Below are 15,761 nucleotides of genomic sequence, written 5' to 3'. Positions count from 1 at the left end.
GTTTTTTAAGGAACCTCTACACTCTTCTCCATAGAGACTGCACCAATTTACGTTCCCACCAACAGTGTAGGAGGGTTCCTTTTCTACACACTCTCTTCAGCATTTATTATTTGTAGACTTTTTATGATGGCCATTCTAACCAGTGTGAGGTGATACCTCGTAGTTTTGATTTGCATTTCTCTCATAATTAGCAATGTTGAACATCTTTTCATATGCTGCTTAGCGATCTATATATGTTTTTTGGAAAAATATCTATTTAGGTCTTCTGCCCATTTATTGATTGGTTTGGGTTTTTTTTTTGATATTGAGCTGAATGAGCTGTTTGTATATTTTGGAGATTAACCCCTTGTCAGCTGCATCATTTGCAAATAATTTCTCCTGTTCTATAGGCTGTCAAAAAATTACAGATTTTTTGCATTCTATGTGTAGCTTGGTCTTCTTAATCTCTAACCTTGCCAGTTCAGCTGTTGGTACTGATTATCTCAACTATATTATAACAATGATTATATGAGGAAACTTTGTAAATTGTAATATTTGCATCAACTTGATAATGTTTAGAAACTTATTTTTTCCTCATGTTCAATGGCTAAAGAAGAAGTGATCTCAATATGATCAAGTTGATGCCAAACATCTAAACATGGAACCTGTTTTTGACAAAATAAATAAAGCTCTCAAAAATAGTATACACTTTCCTGTGAAGTTTATCTGATAATATATCTGATATTTTAAAAAAATGTATGTGATATTTATGTTGTTCTGTTTGGTTCATGTGGTAGTTCATGTATAAGGTGGGAGAATATGATTGATAATGTAATTGAGAACTTTGGGTATTAAATGAGTGGGGTTTCCTGAATGGAGTCAGCAGTCAGCAGTTCCATCTCTTTATATTACCATATTTTGTCTAGGGCACTCTTTTTATTTTATAGTAAAATAAGAAGCCAAGCATGAACAATAGAGACATTAAATATGTTGGATATAAATAAAGGCAAGATAAATTTTAGAAGACAATAAATACGGACATGGGTAATGTTGAAATAGAGTTCACCATAAAATGTATGTCATAATATGTTATTCAAACTTATCAGTTTCTTATAGAGTCAGTAATTCATATGCAAACAATTTTTACTTTCACATAGATAATTAAAATGGATTCTGTTTGTTGTGTGAATTTCCTTTCTCCTCGATTCCAAATTAGTTCCCTTAGAGGGCTGGTTCATTTTTCTGAGACAAAACAGGATTCACCATCTTCCTTTTTCCTCTTTGGAATAGGCTGAAATTTTAAAATTCCCTTTTAGTTCAGCCACTAGTAATTTCACCTATGAAAGCTTTAAAATATTAGGAAAATTGGAAAGGCTTATTAAGAATAAAGAAGTTTGTATTTAAATAAACTAGAATATTGATTCTGGAAAAATTATCTAAACATATATAATCTTTAACTAAGGTGATTTTTATTCACATTAAATAGATCACATGAACAATAAAGTTGAGTTTGTACATAAAACCTTTGAACATTTGTTGAACTCAAAATTGTGACTTGTTTTTTTAGTCGTTAGACTAAATACTAATTTGTTCTGTAAACTTTATGAAAATTCATGTAGGTAATACTCTTGGTCTATACTACTGAAGAAATTATCTGTGGGGTGTATTTCAAAAGAATGTGAATGTTCTGAAAACCAACATCTGAACGTAATCTCCAAGTATACAAAGTGATGATTTAGCATATTTAAAGTACTAAGGAGGTGGAAAGGTAGAAAAGTGACAATTTTTTTTTTTGCTGTTGGTGTTTTATTTGTACTTGATTTTGAAAATAGAGTAATTAAAAATGAGGGGCAGACTATAATCAAAATGAGTTAGAAGGAATTTTGTTATGTTAGAATGAGTAAGGATAGTTGTTTCTCTTGTATTCATTTGTAGAACATGTAACAAGGCTATTCTTCAGATCAAGAATTTCAGTGAATTGATGGGCTACAGAATTCAAACAGTACATTTAATGTATGTGCACATGTAACTTTATAGCTTATTATAGAATTCTTTCAGTCTAATTTCAATTTTCTAACCCTATTCGTTCCTATCTCATTTTTTCTATTTTTTATATAATAAAGCTTGGATGGCACTTATCTGGTCCAAAGGTTAGCATTTCAACCCTTTCCAACAAATGAATTAAAGACTTCAGCAAACAAAACCTCAGTTGCATATCATTGCATCTTTATTTCATGCATTAATTTACCTAATATCCTATAATTATGTGAATCCTTTAACTTGAATTGGAGAAGAACTTGAATTAACTTGAATATGGAACAACATAATGTTTTGTTTTGTTTCATTTTTTTTCTTTCTTGGGAACTCTGTGAATTAATTATGTAAATACACAGCAAATTTGAAACTAAAAGTCACAAACCACGCCTTTTTTTTTTTTTTTTTTTTTTTCTGCGGTACGCGGGCCTGTCACTGCTGTGGCCTCTCCCATTGCGGAGCACAGGCTCCGGACGCGCAGGCTCAGCGGCCATGGCTCACGGGCCCAGCCGCTCCGCGGCATGTGGAATCTTCCCGGACCGGGGCACGAACCCGCGTCCCCTGCATCGGCAGACGGACTCTCAACCACTGCGCCACCAGGGAAGCCCCACAAACCACGTCTTAAAATCTAGACATAATTTTCCCTGCCGTGATAGGATAGAAGCACACTTTATTTTGAAATTAAGATCGGTAATTTACCAATACGATAAATTTTTCTGCAGTGATATGAGGGGATCTGGATAGCCAGATGAAAATTACAACTTCTGATTTTAATAAAATTATTGCTAAATTCCTTTGTGGAAGCATTACTCTCTAAAACCGTAAGCTTGGTGGCTTAAAACCTCAGGCATTTATTTTTTTCACAGTCCTGGAAGCTAGAAATCCATTATCAAGGTGTCAGTAGGACCATGTTTCGTCTGACAGCTTTAGGAATAACTCCTTCTTTTCCTCCTCCTAGCTTCTGGTGGACCCTGCGACCCTTGGCATTCCTTAGCTTGTAACTGCATCACCCTGATCTCTGCCTTTGTCCTCACATAGGCTTCTTCCCTCTGTATGTCTCTTTTGATGTGTCCTCTCTTCTTTTAAGGACATCAGTCACTGGATTTAGATCCCAGCCTAATCCAGTATGACTCCATCTTAATTAATTACATCTGCAAAAACCCTATTTCCAAATGAGGTTACATTTTGGGGTTCTGGTTAGACATGAATCTTGAGAGGACACTATTCAATCCACTACAATTACCAGTTAAAAATTTTAGGTAAATGTATTATATTTGTAGATCAGAGGAATTATGTAAACTGAGCATTTGGAACAAGTAGAAGACTGAAAAATGGATGATAGAGATGAATGAAATGGAAAATAAATCTAAATATAGTACTAACTTCATTTTGGGAGGGACCCTGGCTGTCTGTAAGGCTAGGTTTTTTATAAAGGGTGCCCCTGTACCTCCAAATTTCTGACTCAACTGACAACTCTGAAGTCATCTTGTCCATTCCAGCCTTCAGTGTGCTTGACGTGGTTCTCATGCTGGCAACAAGCTGGCCATGCAAGAGTCTCTGATCCTCCCTGTTGGTGAGGCAAACTTCAGGGAAGCCATGCACATTGGAGCAGAGGTTTACCACAACCTGAAGAATGTCATCAAGAAGAAATATGGGAAAGATGCCACCAATGTGGGGGATGAAGGCTGGTTTGCTCGTGAAGAAGAAAGAAGCTCTGGAGTTGCTGAAGAATGAGATCAGGATAGCTGGCTACACCGATGAGGTTGTCATTGCCATGGACTTGGCTGCCTCTGAGTTCCTCAGGTCAGGGAAGTGTGACCTGGACTTCAAGTCTCCCAATGATCTCAGCAGGTACACCACACCTGACCAGTTGTTCGACCTGTACAATTCCTTCATCAAGGACTACCCATTAGTGTCTATTCAAGATCTCTTTGACCAAGATGACTGGGAAGCTTGGCAGAAGTTCACTGCTAGTACAGGAATCCAGGTGGTGGGGGACAATCTCTCAGTGACCAGCCTGAAGCAGATTTCCAAGGCCGTGGGTGAGAAATCATGCAACTGCCTCCTGCTCAAAGTGTAGCAGATCGGCTCCCTGGCCAATTCTCTTCAGGTGTGCAAACTGGCTCAGTCCGGTGGGTGGGGCATCATGGTGTCTCATAACTCATAACCGAAGTTATCTTCATTGCTTGCCTGGTGGTGGAGCCCTGCACTGGGCAGATCAAGACTGGTGCACCTTGCCTAACCCAGTACTTGGCCAACTACAACCAGATCCTCATAATTGAAGAAGAACTGGGCAGCAAGGCTAAATCTGCTAGCAAGTAGTTCAGAAACCAGGTAGCCAAGTAAGTTCTGGGCAGGTGAGCACCTGAGCCTTTCAGTCACTAGTTGGCTGGCTAGAACCCTGCTTCTGATGTTTACGCAGATAGTTCAAGGTCTCAGTTGATACATGTAGGGGCTTCTGGTAGTTAATGCCCTTCTATTATCCCTGTGATGTTCTCTCACTGCTTCCTTAGAACTGCTTCAGAAGCCAAGTTGACCACCTGAAACTCTGTTGGAAACCTTAGCTCTGTAATCATGTCATTGACCCAAATCATAGTTTTTCTCATCTTTCTTTCCACCAACTGTCTGGAGCCATGAGAATCTACAGTGCAATCTCTGAGGTGTCCACAGGCAAGATCCTTAGTGGTTCTGTGTGCAAAATAAAAAGATCTCAGTGACCAGTAAAAAGAAATTAAAGTATCAAAAAGAACATTTAATTAATAAAAGTTAATATATCAGGAAAACTTTTTCATACCCCTTCATTTTATCCTATAACAATATAATATGTTCTTTTTGGTGAACAAAGAAAAATTCACATAAAACAATTTTCTTTGTTGTTTTTACAAAGTAAAATTTTTACAAAGTACTGAGAAAAGTTTAATTATGTTTTGGGATATAATGATTTTCATGCACAACTGTGAGATCTTAATTTTTTTGTTCTTTTTATTTTTTATTGTGAGTCGTAACATACAGACAGTAAAGTATATAGGACACAGTCATACAGCTTCAGGATTTTTTTCACAAATGCCTCTGTAATCACAAACAGTTCAAGAACAGGACTTTTCCAGCATTCTAAAAGTCCCTTTCATGTCCCCCTCCAATTACAACCCCCTCTTTCTTTCTCTAAAATAAACACTATCCTGAATTCTAACACAATATAGTAGTTTTGGCTGCTTTGTACTTTATCTTCATAGAATCATGTAGCATGTACTTATATGAGTCTGACTTCAGTTACTTGACATAATGTTTGTGTGACCCATCCCCATCTTTGAGTGGTTTTACTTTAGTTCATATATTTTCATGACTATTTATTAATATCCCCAAATTTACATATCCCTTCAACTGCTTATGGACATTTGGGTTATTCTGAGTTTAGGCTACTATGAAGAAAGTTGCAAAACATTAAAAAAAAATCCTTGACCATGAAGTCATCACGCATGTGCATGCATTTCTATTGTGTTATTATTTAATTAATTAATTAAACTCTGTTGCTAACTCCGATACAAATCCTAGGAGTCCAGGAATGCCAAGAGAGGGCAGGTTCTGTATATTGAGTTGGGACTTGGAAAAATCTATTCCCCAGGTATCAAAGTGAACAGAATAAAAACATAGCCCTTAAAGCAACTATCATCAGTTTTGAAACACCTCCATCCCTAAAATTAGCTTAATAAAATTAATTGATCACAATTGTCTACAAAATTATTAGTATAAGCATAATTTACCAAACAACTCAGGTAAAAGTTAGTCCTATAGATAGGCCTGCATAAATGAGCGAATATATATCACATGTTTATTAATTGTAACATTTGCTAAAATACCAAATAAGCCAAAAAACAAATAACAACAGCAAAATAGAAAACAACAAAAATGTTCTGTCCTTAGTCATTCTAGTGGTTAACGCTTGGTTGTGATGAAAGGAATAGCCATAATAGCAGGCTTGCTAATATGCCAGGGCCCAACAATAAGAACTCCCTCTCATTGAACCTATAATAGGTGACTGCTGAGTGCTCAACCAGTTAGCAATAGAGACTAAAGTTAAGCCCTTGGTAAGGCACCATCGTTTGAGCAGCTTAGCTAGCCACCATAGGATAGACTGATTACATTGGATCCTTTTCATCCTGGAAGGGTAAATAATTATCCCCGTGCTGGATTGATACATATTCTGGGTAACCAAGATGACTTTAAACTTCCCCTCAGTTTAACGAAGCTTTGGACAAGTTTCTTCAAACTATAGACCACTGACCTGGCTTTTCTTAGAGCATTTACTTCAGAAACTTTCAACTGTAAATTCTTGTTCTGTTCCTTTGAAATGTATGTAAATCTGCTTCTAACCTCTTGCCAGTTTTATAGCTCAGGAAATGTCTTTCTCAAGGACCTGGAAACCATCTCTTTGAAATGTAAACATCAAAAGGAGATAACACCCCTATTTCCTAGTCTCTGAGGGAGGGTAGGAGCCTAACTTCGTGAGGCAACACTTAGCAAACACAAATAGCCTAATTAAAGAGAAGAAGATTTGCAAACTCAGGAAAAGCTCAGTGTGTTGGACGCATACCATTGATCAACCCTACCCCCAAAGTCCTCCAATACTTTTCCACTAGCTCATCCCAGTGCTTAAAGTCTTTCCCATCTTTTGTTTCAGTGGAGTTGAATTCGGTCTCCTTCCCTGTTGTAATAGTCTTGAATAAGCTCTTTTTGTCCTGCTTAACTTTGCTTGATGCAATTTTTGCTTTGAGCTGGGTGTGGCTAAGTGTTTTCCTTGTCTGTCTGCAGTGGCTTGGCCAGCAAGTCTACTCATGGGCTAACAAATTGATTTATTGTAATAAGATTATGAACAGCGCCTTAGAAAAGCAATCAGCAATATGGTGAAGATGATGCAACAATAAGTACAGTTCCAAGAAATTCTGTGAACCTAATTCTCTTAATACTCCTGATAGATAGAATGCCTTTGTCTGAGTGCCCTTTCACCATTGCTCTCAGGGACACAACTGATTAGTTTTTGCCTCATTGAGCAACTTTTGGCCTCTACACTAGAGGTCCTGGTTCTGAGGGGAGGGACATGTTCACACGAGAACATATTAAGGATTCCACTAAACTTGAAATTATTGATCCAACTAAGTTATGTTGAGTCCCTCATGCCAGTAAAACAAGGAACAGAAACGGAGTTACTATACTGGCAGGGATAACTGACCACATTTATCATGAGGCAGTGGGGTGGCTGCTGTGTAATGGGACAGGGAGACGTATGTCTGGAGTTAAGGAGATTCCTTAGGGTTCCCCTTAGTGCCCTTATTGAGTCAAAAACTTACATGGCAATTGCAGGAAACACAATCTGACAAAGATATGGTAACCAAAGTATCAGAATTCTCAGGCATGAAAGTATGATTTATCACCCTGGACAGGCACTCCTGGCTAGCTGAAGTGCTGACTCAAGTTGTGAGAAATCTAGTATGAGATGTAGAAGAGGGATATAAAGAATACCGGCTGTGGTCAGCCTCAGGACCAATTACAGCAGCAAGGCTTCCTACCATCATCTTGCAATTTGTTGGTTTTTTTTTGTTGTTGTTTTTTTTAAAAAAAAAATCGTGACCAACCTTTAAGAAGCAGTGACATTAATAGAACTGTGCATTTAATGTAGGGCCTGAGGAAGACCTGAACAATGTAAAGTGGAGACATTTATTGCCATGCCCTTCCCAATACTGCAAGTAGTTCCCTATATTATGACTAGTCTCCAAATGTCAATCTCCGCATCCTGGTACCTCAGGACACTTTCTGGAAGCACAGAAGGCTGTTCTCTGTGCACTCTTAGTTCTGGGAATGATCAGGGGATTCACATCATTCTGGGAGTTGAGGAATAAATACACAACTGCCTCGCCTCTTAAGTGACAGAGTTTTAAAGTGTGATTTTATACCACTTTTTAGAGTTTCCCCAGTGGATTAAATTCCATTAGCCCACCATGACAGAAATGCACCTTTTATGACTGGCTTTTTTTCCTATGGTTTTCTCACATCTCCACCAGTGACATTTGTACTCCAAAATAATTATTTGCACTCAAGTTTTTTAATCTTAGTATCTGCTTCTAGGAAGAAAACAAAATCACACATATAAAATATGACTTCTGACAATTGACTATGTAAGAAGGAAGTAATTTCTAAATCTCTATGTTATACAAAATAATAGTCATCTGTATAATTTTTAAAAGATCCTGATAGAATATTTCTAGATCAAATTGAATTTTCTTGTCTATTTTAATTTATGAATATATATATATATATGAATGTGGGTTTAAATTGTACAAATATTATTTCTTATATAATAAAAAACTTTTGTGGTAAGATAAAGGTTATCTTGATTACTTCCTTTACTTTAGTTGCCCAGAAGTTTTTCAAATTTCACTCCTTAAGGATAAGCATTCACAGAGTAGTTAAGTCTTTGGTCAATTGTGTCGGATCAGAAGTGTGTCTTGGGATTAAGTTAAAGAAGTTAAAAAATATAGAATTATGACTTGTAGCTTACTGACTGACAAAAGCTAGAATTTGTAGTTCAAATATGAAGGAAGAAAATAAACAGCACAATTGGTTACGTGAGAAACACTGATTTATGGAACAAAAATGTATTGCTTTTTAATGATAATGTTTTTGTTGTGTTCTTTAGCAAGGCGAAAATAAAGCTGAGTTGATAATTCCAGGTTTTCATGTATTTTTTTCATAATAAATGTCTTATATGTAATATGGCCATTAGACATGAGAATCTTTAAACCTGAATTAAAATGAATGTTCAAACTTGAATAGATTATATTATCTATGCAGTTGATCCACTTTAATGATTAAGGAAGTTCAAATGAATGCATCAGCTATTTTTTATCTAGTGTTTGTCTTTTATGAATGTAAACTGTGGAGCAATTACTATAATTGTTATTAAGTTAAGAAATGATACACAAAGCCAAGGTATACCCAAAATTAAAACTATCAGAATTTTGACTGACATAAACTGAATAAAATATGTGTGTATCTCTACATGTATATTTCACTACATTTGTTATCCAAATACAAAAGCATTTCCAAATACAAAATAAATCCACAGCTATATTATGTCTTAGGAAGGTTTAGATATTCACTAGCCCATAATTCAATGTGTATTTAACACAGTGAAATGGTTGTTATTTTAGAACCAACTTTTCAACAATTTCTTCACGCTTGCATTAAAAATTCACCAAATTAAATGTTTCTAAATGTCTAATAGCAGGGATATGCCTGTTGGATATAATGGATATAATAAATATTTATTATAGGTCTAAAGAATTATACTGTCTATGAAATGCTATCATAGAAAAACATGTTATTCACTTCACGTAAACAGACATTTTAAAAAGTATTAGGAATCCGATTTTTAAAAATATTAGTATAATTTCTAACAAATCCCAGAGACCAAATGGATAACTCCATCTTGGCCCTTATGTACTTTTCTCCCCAGACCTTTGGAGACCTCTTTGATTATTAGCATAACATTTTCTCACCTCTTAGGCTCTGTATATGCTTCAATAGTCTCCTTTACATTTGGCTTACTCACTCAGCAATACTGCAGAACTTGTTTCATAGAAGGAAATAAGCTATATATGGACAGGAAAATTAAGCAATAGCTCGAGATTTACATTTTTTTTTAATCTCTACTTTCATTTCTATCAACATCCTTCTGGGACTTAGCTCTATTTCTTTATTTATTGTTTATGTTAGCCTACATTTCTCCTCTTATCTTTACTCCTTTTCCTTTTTCTTTTCTAACTAGTAGTAAAGATGGCAATCTCTTTTATCTTGTTTACTTTCTTTTAAAGTCCTTTGTTCCATCATAACAATATTTACCCATCCTAACAATATTTACCTACAGAGAGCCTATCATCTGGATTATTTTTGCTAACATCTTAGAATGGCAGTATGTCAGATAGGCTCACTAAGACACTGGAGTATAGTATAACTGAATACTAATTATAGTTGGGAAAGATCATGCAATTTGTTTACTTGGGTCTGCAAACACTTGAGGGTGCTGTGGAGAGTTAGAGCATTGATGTTCAAATCATTTCAAATAACTTCAGACTGCCTCCTGGCAGTCATTTTCTGTTTTGTCCTTCACAGAAGTTTTAATTAGGTGGATCAAAGTTAGTTCTCAAATCATAAACAAGGAAAAAATGAAAAAGTCAGCATGGATTTTTATACAAACAAGGGCCGAATGATTCAGATTAGAAGGGGAAAAAAAGAACTAAAAGATGCAGTTTAGACTTAAAATAATTTTAAAGTAATTGAATTAAGATATGCAAATATACTTTGAAAAATGTCTGATGAAAGTACATCTAAAAGCAGATCCTGAATCACAGCAGGGTCATTAGTACAATAGAAAAGTCAATGAGAAAATTAATTATAACTATAAATCCATAGTTTATAGTAGGTCTAAAGAAGTATTTCCTTCATGTATACAAGACTGAACTGCTTTTTAAGCTGGTGGACAATGGCTTAGAGAAAGCTCATTAAGCTGTTTCATATTTTTCTGTGTCCCTGCCTCAGTTGGATGACAATTTAATTATAAATAGGATTTATGAAATCAATAGATACATATTAAAAGTAAATTTGTGTCTTTTCAAGTATAATTTATATAACCAGTTGGATAGATAGTGATAAATACACAGAGAATATTTAATAGCTATGTCTACCTATGGAAAATTCAAGTAAAGATTATATTTTATGTGCTAGAAAATAGGGAAGTATAAGGATAATGATAAGGAGATACCATTATGCCTACTACAATTGTTCAAATGAACCCAATTTTCTATCACTTTCTTTTACAAAGTTGTTGCTATGTGAACTGAATTCTAATGATCAAATATTTTTATAAATACTTGCAGGGGAATTTACAGTGATTTTGAATACCACAAAGAAAAAGATAGTGTAACATGTTTTTAAAATAAATGTTGAATTCTGATACAACACAGCATCAGAATCTTGTATTGTTTTGGCCTTTGACTGAGAGGTTACCTAAGGGATTATGGCATATGATCTTTTCAAACAAAATCAGTTGTCATCAGATCTATTTTGCATATTTCTTTTTGAACACTTCAGTTTTCATGAGTAAAATATGCAGGTGCAATGTGTAAATAATAAAACTAGAGACATGAAAACCCTAAGCCTTTCTATTTATCTAATGGTAGAAAATAAAAATTGCTACTGAAAAGAAACTTTAGCCATGTGTGTAAAATTCCATAAAAGCAACTAAAGGCACTTCTGGGGAAAAAAATATTTATTTAATTATCATGATCTAAAATTTAAAACACTTGAAGTTCCCCTTATATTTAGCTGATTAATACATCTTTATAATTTACTTACGAACTCCGATTCAAGACTGAGATAGTGCTTACTTTTTTTCTTACAGTGTACTTTATTTAGTTTTACCTCACTTGAAATAATAGAGGATAGAGACACAATGAAATTATGCCTGGAGATCTATTTGATTGCAACAAAAGCATAATTTAGGTGTTGTGAACTTAACATATTTTTCTGACTTGAAAATTTAGATTGCTTATTTTTCAAGTGGACCTAGTCATTACTACCTCTTCAGCAATTCCTTAAAAACAAGTGGAGCTCTGGCAGGAGAATGCATCACTAAAAAAATTATTTGGCCATACTTTTAAGAATATTTTGAAAAATACAGCCTAGAAAAATATACTTGAAAATAGCATGTATATATGTTATTTTTTTCCTTTTAAAAGAAGAAATGCAATAAATAAAGATTATAGCCTTGATTACATCTTAAAAGTAATAAAAGAAAGGGGAATTGAGGGGTTAAGAAAGAAGGAAAAGAACATATGGAATATTTTCCAGGATAAATCATATTAGGCCACAAAATAAGTCTTAATAAATTTAAAAAGATTGAAATCATATAAAATATCTTTTTTGATCACAATGGAATGGAACCAGGAATTAACAGCAGAAAACTGGGAAATTCACATATATGTGGAAATTAAACAACACATTCTTAAACAACCAATGGGTCAAAGAAGGAAGCATGAGGGAAACTAGAAAATATATTGAGATAAATGAAAAGGAAAATACAACATACAAAATTTATGGGACTCAGTGAAAACAATGTTAGGAGGGGAATTTATACCTATAAACATTTACATTAGGAAAGAAGAAAGATAAATGAGCAACTTAAGTTTACACCTTAAGGAAGTACAGAAAGAACAAACTAAGCCAAATCTACCAGAGGAAGGAAATAATAAAGATCAGTTCAGAGGTAAATAAAGTAGAGAACAGAAAAACAATAAAGAGAATCAATAAAACCAATCCTTAAAAAACTAAAAATGGAACTGCCATATGACTCAGCAATCCCACTCCTGGGCATATACCCAGAAAAAAGCATAATTCAAAAACACACATGCACCCCAATGTTCATAGCAGCACTATTTACAGTAGCCAGTACATGGAAACAACCTAAATGTCCATCAACAGAGGAATGGATAAAGAAGATGTGGTACATATATGCAATGGAATATTACTTAGCCATAAAAAGGAATGAAATTGGATCATTTGTAGAGACGTGGATGGACCTAGAGACTGTCATACAGAGTGAAGTAAGTCAGAAAGAGAAAATCAAATATATTAACGCATATATGTGGAATCTAGAAAAATGATATAGATGATCTCATTTACAAAGCAGAAATAGAGACACATATGTAGAGAACAAATGTATGGATACCAAGGGGGAAAGGGGTGGGGTGAGAGGAATTGGGAGATTGGGATTGACATGTATTGACTATTGATACTATGTATAAAATAGATAACTAATAAGAACATACTGTAGAGCACAGGGAACTCTACTTGATGCACTGTGGTGACCTAAATGGGAAGGAAATCCAAAAAAGAGGGGATATATGTATATGTATAGCTAATTCATTTTGCTGTACAGTAGAAACTAACACAATATTGTAAAGCAACTATACTCCAATAAAAGTTAAGTTAAAAAATAAAATAAAATGAACTTCGTATTTTGTATTTTGGAATAATTTTAGACTTACCAAAATGTAGCAAAATGGTATACAAAGTTCATGTGTACACTTCACCTAGTTTCCCTTGATGTTAACAACTTATGTAACCCTGTTACATTTGTCATAACTAGGAAATTAATGTCAGTAAATTATAATATTTAAAAATAAAAAAAAGAAAATCAATAAAACCATGATTTAGTTCTTTGAAAATATCAACAGAATTGGCAAACCTTTAGCAAGATTGGCTAAGAAAAATAGAAGACAAAAATAACTAAATCAGAAATAAAAGTGGGAATATTATTACTGATTTTACAGGAAAAATTTTTACAGATTTTACAGAAATATGAAGGTGAGAATTATTTGGGGAGAGGTTAATTATTGTCTTACTGAGCAAAAGTTATTTAAAACTAAGTCACTATTCTAAATTGAATAATAGCATTGTGCATGGACTGAATAAAGAAAACAGTTTCTCTTACCAGGCTGTGAAGGTAGCTATCACATCACATTCTACTTCAAATCATAGAAATGGCAATGTAAAATGCTCAGGGTTATCAACTTTTTGTCTTAGTCAATTTTTATCTTTTTCATCAATTTTATTTCCATTGTATTTATGACTTTAAAATAAGATTAAACTCAATAGAAAGCTATAGCATGGCCATGTATTGGAAGAAAATTATTAAAAAGATACACAATTATCTTAACTTTGTGTATTAATTAATTTAATATCATTTCTCTGAAACTCCAAATGGATCTTTATTAACCTCAAGTAAATATTCCAAAACCCATTTGCAACAACAAACAAGTGACAATTATAAAACAATTTAAGCAGTAGAATAATGAGAGAACTGGCACAATATGGTTCACCAAATAATTGTAAAGCCCTAATAATTATGACATGCTACAGGTACAAGATCAATGAAAGCAAAGAATAATCTCAGAAAACAATGTTAGCAATTATATGCACCAAAGAAAAGGTGTTTATTATCTATGATTTTTTTTTTTTTTTGTGTGGTACGCGGGCCTCTCACTGTTGTGGCCTCTCCTGTTGTGGAACACAGGCTCCGGACGCGCAGGCTCAGCGGCCATGGCTCACGGGCCCAGCCGCTCCGCGGCATGTGGGATCTTCCCGGACCGGGGCACGAACCCGTGTCCCCTGCATCGGCAGGCGGACTCTCAACCACTGCGCCACCAGGGAAGCCCTATGATATTTTTTAGAAGGAAGTTTTTGAGAGCAAGTAATGATTTACTTCTTCTGGTAGGTCCTGTATGCATCCTTTGACAAATAAAAAAGGAAAGTTGATTGTCCAAAACTCTCTTCAGACATATGAATGATATTCTGTAAAGAGCAGGGAATGATGTGAAAATATCAAAGAGAAATTTAAGCATCTACATTGAAGGGAAACATTTAGATAATATAAGAACTATTAAATAAACAGGATACCTGATGAGATTACATGAGACAAATCTCCTTGAGGAGATTTAGAGTAAAGCTCTATATTGCTCATTAGCTTTCTGGTTTTAACACTGGTATCTTGGAAAAGAGATTGTGTTATGAGGAGCCCAAGGTTTATTTATACCATATGTATTTAAAATTTTATTATTAATAAAAAGTGATTTTCAAGCAATTGCAGAAAATTAAGTATTCTTCAGGTGGTTCAAGAAATATGGTAAATTTTGAAGAAAAAAACGAATTCAAATTTCTATGTCACATCATCACAAAAATAAATTCCAGAAGAGTTGAAGAGTTAAATACAGAACATAGAAATATAAAACCAAAAGTAAATACAAGTGAATACTTGAGAATTATAAAAAAAATTTTTTCTAAGTATCAACAAAAGAAATTTTAAGCTGGAGGTGGTGGCAATTAATATACCGGAATAGCTATGAATTTTACATTATGGTATTGAAAAATATATAAATATTAAAGTTAAAGACAAATAACAAAGAAACATAGTTTAGAGCATGTAACTCTAACAGTAAATAAATAACAGTATACAACATGATGAGCAAAACCAGATATCTCAATACAAAATTTGGCCAGAGAAAGAACAAGCATTTCATAAAAGAAGAAATATATAGGCACGTAGATCAGTGGAACAGAATTGAGTTTCCAGAAATAAACCCATGCATATATGTTCAATTAATTTTTAACAAATGAGCCAAGAATATACAAAGAGGAAAGGACAGTGTTGGGAAAACTGGACAGCCACATGCAAAGGAATAAAACTAGACTACTATCTTAGATACAAAAATTCATTCACAATGGGTTAAAGACCCATTAAAGACTTTAATATAAAAACTTAAATCATAAAACTCCCAGAAGATAAATATAGGCAGTAAACTTGGTGATGATTTTTTTTTTAATCTGACACCAAAAGCAAAGGCAGCAAAAGCAAAAGTAGGGATTAGCAGAAGTGAACTGTTATATACAGAAGAGATAAACAACAATATCCTACTGTACAGCACAGGGAACTATATTAAATATCTGTGATAAAACATAATGGAAAAGAATATGAAGAAGAATATATATATATAACTGAATCACTTTGCTGTGCAGCATAAATTAACACAACATTGCAAATCAACTATACTTCAATAAAATAATTTTTTTTAAAAAAGTAAAAATAAACAAGTGGGACTACATCAAACTAAAAAGCTTTATCACAGCAAAGGAAATCA

At 34.2% G+C, this 15,761-nt stretch overlaps 1 pseudogene; it reads left to right on the top strand.

Annotated features, from left to right (window-relative positions):
* Positions 1-3,315: 3,315 nt before the first annotated feature.
* LOC132519518 (alpha-enolase-like) lies at positions 3,316-4,359 on the top strand (annotated as a pseudogene).
* The last annotated feature ends 11,402 nt before the right edge of the window (positions 4,360-15,761 follow it).

The sequence above is a fragment of the Lagenorhynchus albirostris genome, chromosome 4 (genome assembly GCF_949774975.1).
Source record: "Lagenorhynchus albirostris chromosome 4, mLagAlb1.1, whole genome shotgun sequence".
Classification (NCBI taxonomy): domain Eukaryota; kingdom Metazoa; phylum Chordata; class Mammalia; order Artiodactyla; family Delphinidae; genus Lagenorhynchus; species Lagenorhynchus albirostris.
Note: the sequence above shows the minus strand (reverse complement) of the source record. Positions and strands in the feature narration are given on the sequence as shown.